The sequence below is a fragment of the Rhinopithecus bieti genome, unplaced genomic scaffold, assembly GCF_001698545.2.
Source record: "Rhinopithecus bieti isolate Rb0 unplaced genomic scaffold, ASM169854v2 scaffold_20982, whole genome shotgun sequence".
NCBI lineage: Eukaryota > Metazoa > Chordata > Mammalia > Primates > Cercopithecidae > Rhinopithecus > Rhinopithecus bieti.
Genome location: NW_016810131.1, coordinates 223,560 through 231,732, shown reverse-complemented (window position 1 = coordinate 231,732; position 8,173 = coordinate 223,560).

Below are 8,173 nucleotides of genomic sequence, written 5' to 3'. Positions count from 1 at the left end.
AAAGAATGAACAAAGCTTTCAAGAAATTCAGGATTATGTTAAATGGCCAAACCTGAGAATAATTTGTATTCTTAAAGAAGAAGAGGAATCCAGAAGTTTGGAAAACTGATTTCAGAAACTAACTGAAGAAAACTTCCCTGGCCTTACTAGAAATCTAGACATCCAAATACAAGAATCTCAAAGAACACCTAGGAAATTAATTGTAAAAAGATCATCATGTATGCATATAGTCACCAGGTTATCTAAAGTCAAGACAAAGGAAAGAATCCTGAGTCATGAGACAAAATCATCAGGTAATCTATAAAGGAAAATCTATCAGATTATCAGCAGATTACTCAGCAGGAAGCTTACAAGTGAGAAGGATGGATCCTATCTTTAGCCTCCCTTGAAACAAAATAATTATCAGCCCAAAATTTTATATCCAGCAAAACTACATTTCATAAATGGAGAGATAAAGTCTTTTTCAGATAAATGCTGGACACATTCACCATTACCAAGCCAGCACTACATAAATGCTAAAAGGAGTTCTAAATCTTGAAATAAAACCTCAAAATACACCAAAATAGAACCTTCATGAAGCATATATCTCACAGGACCTACAAAAAGTACAATGAAAAATGACAAAGTATTTAGACAACAATTAGCATGATGAATAGAACAGTATCTCACATCTCACTACGAAAGTTGAATGTAAATAGCTTAAATGCTCCACTTAAATTAGACACAGAATGGCAGAATGAATAAACTTCCACTAACCAAGTAAATTCTGTGTTCAAGAGATTTACCTAACATATAAGGACTCACATAAACTTAAGGTAAATGCATAGAAAAAGATATTTCACACAAATGGAAATCAAAAGCAAGCAGGAATAGCTATTCTTATTTCATGGAAAAACAGACTTTAAAGCAACACAGTAAAACAAAAGATGAAGAGGGGCAGTATATAATGATAAAAGGATTAGTCCTACAGGAAATTATAACAATTCTAATTATATGCACAGCTAAAACTGAAGATCCCAAATGTATATAGCAATTACTACTGGACATAAGAAATGAGATAGATGACAACACAATAATAGTGGGGGCTTCAATATTCCACTGACAGCACTAGTCAGGTCATCAAGACAGAAAGTCAATAAAGAAATGATGGACTTAAACTATACTCTAGAACAAATGGATTTAACAGATATTTAGAGAACATTCTACCCAACAACTTCAGAATATACATTTTTTTCATCAGCACAGGGAACATTCTCTAAGATAGACCATATGATAGGTCACAAAACACACCTCAATACATTTAAGAAAACTGAAACTATATGAAGTATCCTCTCAGAACACAGTGGAATTAAACAGGAAATTAACTACAAAAGGAACCTTCAAAAGTATATAATACTTAGAAATTAATCTCCCTTGAGTGATCTTTGTGTCAACATTGAAATCAAGATGGAAATTAAAAATGATTTGAACTGAATGATAATAGTAATATAACTTGTCAAACCCTCTGTGATACAGCAAAATAGTGCTAAGAGGACATGTCATAGTATGAAATGACTACATCAAAAAGTCTGGCAGAACACAAATAGATCATCTAAGGTCACACTTCAAGGAACCAAAGTAACAAGCACAAACTAAATTCAAACCTGGAAGAAGAAAAGAAATAACCAAGATCAGAAAAGAACTAAACAAAATTGAAACAAACAGAAAAAAATACAAAAGATAAACACAACAAAAAGCTGGTGTTTTGAAAAGGTAAAGCTGATAGACCATTAGCTAGATTAACCAAGAAAAGAAGAGAGAAGATCCAACTAAACTCAATTTGAAGCAAAACAGGAGAGATATTACAACCAATATCACAGAAATAAAAAAGATCATTCAAAGCTACTATGAACAGCTTTATACACATAAACTAAAAACTCTAGAGGAGATAGTTAAATTCCTAGAAATATACAGTCCTCCTAGATTAAATCAGGAAGAAATAGAAACTCTGAACAGACCAATACAAGTAGCAAGATTTAAATAGTCATTTTAAAAATTGCCAACAACAACAGAAGATATCCAAGACCACATGGATTCACAGCTGAATTCTAACAGACACTCAAAGAAGAATTGGTACCATTCTTACTAAAAATATTCCAAAAGTTAGAGAAAGATGGAATCCTCCCTAAATCATTCTATGAAGAGAGTATAACCCTAATACCAAAACCAAGGAAGGACACAAAAAAAGAAAACTACAGACCAATATTCATGATGGACATAGATGCCAAAATCCTCAAGAAAATACTAGTTAACTGAATCCAGCAGCATATCAAAATATAGTATACCATGATCAAGTATATTTCCTATAAGCAATGCAGGGATAACTTAAAATATGAGAGTGAATAAATGTTATACATCATATAAACAGAATTAAAAACAAAAAGTCACATGATCATCTCAATAGATGTAGAAAATGCATTTGACAAAATCCAGCATCACTTTATGTTTAAAGCCTTCAGAAAAATTGGCATAGAAGAGATGTACTTCAAGGTAATAAAAGCCATCTATGACAAACCCACAGCCAACATTATACTAAATGGGGAAAAGGTGAAACCATTCTCCCTGAGAATTAGAACAACACAAGGATGCCCCTTTTACCACTTTTATTCAACATAGTACTGGAAGTCCTAGCCACAGCAATCAGACAAGAGAAAGAAATAAAGGGCATCTAAATCAATAAAGAGGAAATCAAACTGTTGCTGTTCACTAATGATGTGATTGTATACCTAGAAAATCCTAAATACTCATCTGAAAACCTCCTGGATTTGATAAATAAATTATATAAAATTTCAGAATACAAAATGAAATACACCACAAATCATTAGCACTCCTATAAACCAACAATTACCTACCCGAGAACCAAATCAATAACTCAATCCCTCTTACAACAGTTGCAAACAGGCAAACAAACAAACAATACTTAGGAATATTCCTAACCAAGGAGGTGAAAGATATCTACAATGAAAACTAGAAAACACTACTGAAAAATAAATCATAGATGATAGAAACAAATGAAAACACATCCCATGCTTAAAGGTGGGTAGAGTCAATATTGTGAAAATGACCATACTGCCAAAAGCAATCTATAGATTCAATACAATTCTCATCATCATTCTTCACAGAACTAGAAAAAATAATCCTAAAACTCATATGGAACCAAAAAAGAGCTTGTGTAAGAAAAGCAAGTCTAAGCAAAAATAAGAAAAAAAATCTGGAGGCATCACATTACCTGACTTCAAACTATATTACAAGGCTATACTTACTATGGTGCTGGTATGAAAACAGGCATATAGACCAATGGTAAAGAATACAGAACCCAGAATAAAGCCAAGTGCTTAGAGTCAACTGATCTTCAACAAAGCAAACAAAAGCATAAAGTGGGGAAGGGAGACCCTGTTCAACAAATGGTGTTGGAAAAAATTGCAATTCACAAAGCTTCTGCACAGCAAAGTAAAAAATCAACACAATAAAAAGACAACCCACAGTATGGGAGAAATATTTACAAACTATACATCCAACGAAAGTCTAATATTCATAATTTACTAGGAACTCAAATCAGGAAGTTAAAAACTAATAATCCCATCAAAAAGTAAGCAAAGGACATGAATAGAGAAAACAAGATATACAAATAGCCAAACAAACCTATGAAACAACGTTCCACATTACTATCAGGGAAATGCAAATTAAAACCACAAAGAGACACCACTTTACTCCTGCAAGAATGACCATCATTAAAAATTCAAAGAATAGCACATGTAGGTGTGGATGTGGTGAAAAGAAAACAATTTTTTCCTCCTCGAAGGTAATGTAATTTAACGCAACCACTATGCAAAACAGTATGGATGTTCCCTAAAGAACTAAAAGTAGATCTACTATTTCCCACTACGGGGTATCTATCCAGAGGAAAATAAGACATTATATGAAAAGACACTTGCACATGCATGTTTACAGAAGCACAATTTGCAATTGCACAACTATGGAACCAACGTAAATGCCCATCAACCAGTAAGTGGGTGAAGAAAATTACACACACACACACACACACACACACCATGAAATACTACTCAGCCATAAAAATGAATGAAATAATGGCGTTCCCAACAACCTGGATGGAGTTGGAAACCATTATTATAAGTGAAGTAACTCAGGAATGGAAAACCAAATATCTTGTGTTCTCATTTGTAAGTGGGAGCTAAGCTATGAGGATGCAATGGCATAAGAAATATATAACAGACTTTGGGGACTCATGGGGAAGGTGAAAGGGGTGAGGAATAAAAGACTACACATTGGGTACAGTGTATACTGCTCGAGGGATGGGCACACTAAAATCTCAGAAATCACCACTAAAGAACTTATCCATGTAACCAAACACCACATGTTCCCTCAAAACTATTAAAATAAAATACAATAAAATAGGCATGTTTATTACTTACAGATGGCAGCAAGGGCAACAGAAGCCTAGCATTCATTGCTAGCCAGTCCCCGAAAGCTCAGGAAAACTGCCTGGGGTGAACAGAGTCTCATCTATGAATTCCCCACTTGTATCTCAGCTGAGGGACCCCAGAAAGTAGCCTTCCCTGGTTTTTATACCCCAGGGCTATGTATATAATTGCACATCTGGCCATTTCCTCTTCCAGACAAAGTGCACCACCAGGTGCATTACCTGAAATACTGCCCACTGGGAAGATTTTCCTTTACCACAGTCTTTCAAGGATATTCTAGAGAGAGGCTGTAATGCTACAGCTATTCACTTTTTTTGGTACTTGCATGTCATGCAGAACAATTTGTAAACCATACCCAAGTCTTCTCTTCCTCTCTCAACTGGCCAGAGGGAATAACCCATGAGGCTATAAGTGAAGATGAGGAGACAGAAAGTAATGTTTCAAGATTGGGAACCATAGGCATTTGACCCCTCTTCATAGAATGTACTTGTGTCTTTAGGGCCTCCTAGGGCCTGATCGTGTTTATATCAATTCCATTTGATGATGGTGTATTGCTGTGTGTGTCCAGCTTTATGGCTTGGTGAGTCCTAAAACAGCCAGTCCATGATAGGCAGCTCAGGTCACATGGTAATATGGTGACCCATGGTTTTGTGTTCAGTTTATATTAATGTACAATAGCAGATCGAGGGCTGTCTCTCAGAAGGAGAGTAGATATCTGGGAATCACAGTAGTGCCTTGCTCCAAAATCCTAAATAGTTATGCTGTGATTCACCTATAGGGACCTGAGGAAGGCCTCAAACTGCATTCCCATCTGGCATTGACACATTAGCACCATTGAATCTGTGTGATCATATGGCAGAAGTGGTAGAACAACTTGCACAGTAGCCTGGACTTGTTGCAGAGCCTCCTTTTGTACTGAACCCCACTCAAAATTAGTAACTTTTCAGGTCACTCCATTAATGGGCTGGAATAACACACCAAATGAGAATATGTTGTCTCAAAAATCTAATTAGGACACTAGGCATTGTGTGTTTTTCTTGGTTGTAGGAGGGAGCAGATGCAATCCAAAACTTATAAAGGATATCTTAACAACACTGGACTCCTAGAAATCTTACTGAGTTAAAAAGGTCTATAATTCCATTCACATTTATTTCTTTTTCCCTGATGCAAATGTTTTACCAGTAAGTTCAGAGTAGTTGCTACTTTGCACTCACTACATCTAATCAGCATGATCTTCATCAGTGTAATGGACCAGAGAAATATCTTGTGGAAAGATAAAGTGTTCAAGATTTCTGTGAACTAAATTATGACACAGAACTAAAGAGCTGATATACCCCTGAGACAGGACAGTGAAGGTGTTCTGGGGCCTTGACAGCAGATTGCAAACTGCTTCTAGTGGACTTATTAACAGGGATAGAGATAAAAAATATTTCAGGTCAACAGCTTGCATATACCAGGTACCTAAAGATGTGTTGAATTTCTCAAACAGTAAATTTACCTCTTGTACAGCAGTTGCAGTTGGAGTTGCCACTTGGTGAAGCTTTCAAAAACCCACTGTAATTCTCCAATATCCATCAGTCTTCTGCATAAGCCATATAGGAGAGATGAATGGGGATGTGAGGAATCAGCACCCTGCATCTTTCAAGTCCTAAATGGTGGCACTAATCTTTGAAATCCTTCCAGAAATGCAATGTTGCTTTTGATGTGCTATTTTTCTAAGTAGAATCATTCTACTGGTTTCCATTTGGACGTTCCCAATATAATACCCCTTGTTCTGTAAGTCAGGAAAGCTATGTAGGAATTCTGCCAGCTGCTAAGTATGTCTATTCCAATTATGCATTTTGGAACTGAGGAAATAACCACAGGATGGATATGTGGACTCACTGGACCCACTGTGAATGAATTGGGCCTGAAACAAAATTCCATTAGTCACTTGACCTTCATTATCCTATACTCTCACTGGAGGGCTAAGTGATGTTTTGAGTCTCTTGGAATTGATGTCATTTCAGAGTCTGTGTCCAGTGGTCTTGAAAAATCACATTATTTCCTTTCCCTCAAATGCACAGTTACCCTGGTAAAAGGATGTAAGTTCCTTTGGGAAAGCCTGAGTAGAAGATTAAAAGTATAATTATTTCATAGTGTACCAAAATTATTCCCCAAGGTGACCCCAGACTCCCTTTTATTTTATTCAAGATATTCTGGCACGGGACACAGTTCTTTATTTGGACATACAGAGCTGAGAATTTGTCTTCTGGAATGCTTTCCAGAAGACAAATGAATTGTATGACACTTGGTGCAAAGCTGCTTCTTTGAAGAGTAACATAATCTTCCCATGCACAGGATGATCAACGCAGACCTTAGCAGAATCTAGAAAAGCCCAGCGATCCAAAAAGCCCTTGGAATACCATGCAAGATAATTCATCATGGAGTCTTGAAGAAGAACCCACTGAAAAATAATCTGAGAATCATATTGAAGCTAAACCAAGCACTGGAACACAATTCTTTACCAGACCAGGAATCATGAGTTTTGAGTGGATAAGGTGACAGCAGCAGCAGCAGCGGCAGTGCTAGAGGCCAAATCAGATGAGAAGGGTGTTGCAGGCAAGAAACTTGTGCTAGAGAAGAAAACAAAGAAGGCTGTTATTGTTAAGAAGAATAAGAAACCTCTGGTGGGGAAAAAGGAAGCAGCTACCAATAAACTGGCACTTGCAAAGAAGCCAGCAGAAACAAAATCTACCACAAAACAAAAGAAATCTGCTGCATAAACTCTTAAATTTGCTTATTCTATAAAAGTCAAATCATTTTTGCAGCTTATTTTGAATACAGACCCGATCAAATAGGCAGTGAGGAAAAAAAAAAAAAAAAAAAGACATTCTGTGTCTACAGATTGGCTTAAATCTAGCCACTGAGTGGCCATGACTCTCTGGTTTTATAATTTGAGTTATATTTTTGTTCACATCACCTAGAACTCTTTTGCTTATATGAATCAATTAAGAATTTAACAGGCTTTGTATCTATTTCATCTCTAAGAACACCATGATTTAATAACCAATGTCATAAGTCTGCTTGAGCCATAAGTCTGATGGTTGCTTTGACTCTACTGTCCTTTACATAACTACTCACACCTTGTCTTTGGTGGCTCAATGCTGCCACTTTACCCATCCTGTTAACCAATTGCTCTCATTGCATTTCGGTTTTCAAATTCAGTGCCTGCAATTTTTACTGTAACGTCTGCCCTATAGGGAAAAGTCATCATTGAGACCTTCAAGGATGCAGGAGCTCCTCTTACAAATTTATTTATCAAAGTGTTCATGAAAGTTATGTCTTCTGGATCCTCTAACATTCCAATCATCAGAAGCCTTTGAATTACTTCCTTTACATTAAACTAAATGTGATCAGGCATCTGCAAATTGCTCACAGTGGGCCATCTTTGATCCATGTTTTAACCAACCAACCAAACATTAGATCACTTTCTAATTCCCCAAGCTGCACTATTAAATGCAATATCTCTGCTTGAGGACTCATATCAATCAATTCAGCCTGATACAGCTTCTTATTACATCTACATTATCCCACATTCTTAATATCCAGTCCTACACTTATTTTCCAGATTTCTGCTTGTATAAATTAGCAAACCCAAATAGTTATTTTAGAGTGTTGTGCATCTCCTCATGACCCGAACTTTTACCTCT